We start from the raw sequence: 2,572 nt of genomic DNA, 5'->3' as shown, positions 1-2,572 counted from the left end.
GGTGCCAAATTATACAATCTTTCTCAGAACTTGTTCAAGGCAATAACTTATGCCTACACCTTTCACATGCTGTAGAAAGCTTGCTAAATCCTGAATGTACCCAGCATTTCTCAGCCAGCAGGATAACATTTTATGTGATTCTGCTCCTATCACCTTCAAATCTGCATATTCTTTGCTGCAATTCTTTCTTTAAACTCTGCTACCATCTTACCTTTACCCAACAAAACAGAGACTTATAATTGCGTTAAGCTGATTTCCCAAAATTTGACACCGAGATTGGATTTACAAGAAATTCTATTCACCAATCTAGAGCTGGTGCTCTATGCTGATGTTTCCTATGCCAAAAATTTTGAAGGAAAATACTAAGCTGGTCATGCTGTTACAATCCAACATGAACTATGATAAAAAGGAGATCTCCCCAATTTAATTCAGCCTAATCTGCAGAATTATTTGCCCTCACTTGAGATTGTAAAACAGCAAAAGATAAGACTGAAAATATCTAGACTGATGCCAGGTATACTTTTTCAGTAGTCGGTGATTTTAGTGTGTTGTAGAAACAGAGGGGATCCTTAACGTCAAATGATATGCTTATAAAAATGGGTCTCAGGTTGTTAATCTCTGCATTATTGCTGCCTTCATAAGTAGCTATCATAAAAATTAAAACTTCTACTTATAAAAGAGACCCTGAATATCAGGGAAATTACATGGCTGATTTTCATGCTAAAGCTGCCACCAAAAAAACAAACAAACAAAAAACAAAAAAACTTCAAAACTGTCTCAACTAATAAACTATGCATCTTGAGTGAAATCCATCCAAAGGACATAAAAAAAAAATTCGGAACTTACAAGAATGGTAAAAATATGCCTTAGAAATGGAAAAAACAACAAAAAAAAAAAAAAAAAAAAAAAAAACAAGATTGGATTAATACAGAATGTGAAATCCTTGAGGGGTTCTGGGGCACCCAGATAGCTGTTTAGTACTTCCTGAATCCCTAAAGTTGCCATTCTTCTGAGCTTTTCATTCTTTTACTTACCATGGAGTTGATAAAATGATTCAAACCCTGGTGAAGTATTGGTGGGCAGACATTTCAAAAGGAGCTTAGTAATGTCTACCATCCCCAGCCCTGGAAACTCTGCTGTGTGACTCAGGGCCAGAGGAGATGCCAAATCAGAGTGGCTATTCAGCAGCACAACACTGTAGGAAGTTTGTCCCACATGCTCCCTGGGCATGATCCCCTAACTAGCATTCCTACATTGCTGGTACATCCCCTTTTGGACCTCTCCCATTAGCAAAGGGCAGAACTCGGATTGTTTATTAGAGCTGAGGTGAACCTGAGATTAAGGTGCCGTCTAGAACTGAAAAGGAAGCAATGACTTGACAATAAAGAACCTCTAAGCAAATACATCCAGTAAAACCTAAACAAGCCAGACAAGGAAGTTTGGAATGCATAACCAATACTTCAATGCAAAGACACAGACATACATCCACAAGAAACAATAGCAAACAGAAACCATGTTCTCCTCAAATGAACAAAACAAGGAACCAGTAACTTATTCTAATAAAATAGCTATATGTAAGCTTCAAAAAATCTATGAATCCAGGAGCTGGTTTTTGAAAAGATCAAAAAAATTGCTAGACTGCTAGCAAGACTAAGAAAGAAGAAAAGAGAGAAGAATCAAATAGATGCAATAAAATATGATAAGGGGGATATCACTACCGATTCCACAGAAATACAAACTACCATCAGAGAATACTATACACAACTCTATGCAAATAAACTAGAGAATGTAGAAGAAATGGATAAATTCCTGGACACATACAGCCTCTCAAGATTAAACCAGGGAGAATTTGAACCTCTGAATAGACCAATAACAGGCTCTGAAATTGAGGCAATAATTATTAGCCTACCAACCAAAAAAAGTCCAGGACCAGATGGATTCACAGCCGAATTCTACCGAAGATACAAAGAGGAGCTGGTACCATTCCTTCTGAAACAATTCTAATCAATAGAAAAAGAGGGAATCCTCCCTAACTCATTTTATGAGGCCAGCATCATCCTGATACCAAAGTCTGACAGAGACACAATAACAACAACAAAAGAATTTTAGACCAATATCCCTGATGAACGTCAATGCAAAAATCCTCAGTAAAATACTGGCAAACCAAATCCAGCAGCACATCAAAAAGTTTATCCACCAAGATCAAGCTGACTTCATCCCTGGGCTGCAAGTCTGGTTCAATATACACAAATCAATAAGCGTAATCCATCACATAAATAGAACCAAAGACAAAAACCACATGATTATCTCAGTAGATGGAGAAAAGGCCTTCAATAAAATTCAACAGCCCTTCATACTAAAAACTCTCAATAAACTACATATTGATGGAAGGTAGCTCTTAAAATAAAAAGAACTATTTATGACGACCCACAGCCAGTATCATGGAGAATGGGCAAAAACTGGAAGCATTCCTTTTGAAAACTGGCACAAGACAGGGATGCCCTCTCTCACCACTCCTATTCAACATAGTGTTGGAAGTTCTGGCCAGGGCAATCGGGCAAGAGAAACAAAT

This window comes from Mandrillus leucophaeus, unplaced genomic scaffold, assembly GCF_000951045.1.
Source record: "Mandrillus leucophaeus isolate KB7577 unplaced genomic scaffold, Mleu.le_1.0 Scaffold1400, whole genome shotgun sequence".
NCBI classification, from domain to species: domain Eukaryota; kingdom Metazoa; phylum Chordata; class Mammalia; order Primates; family Cercopithecidae; genus Mandrillus; species Mandrillus leucophaeus.
The sequence above is the reverse complement of the archived record's forward strand: the minus strand, read 5'-3'. Positions refer to the sequence as shown.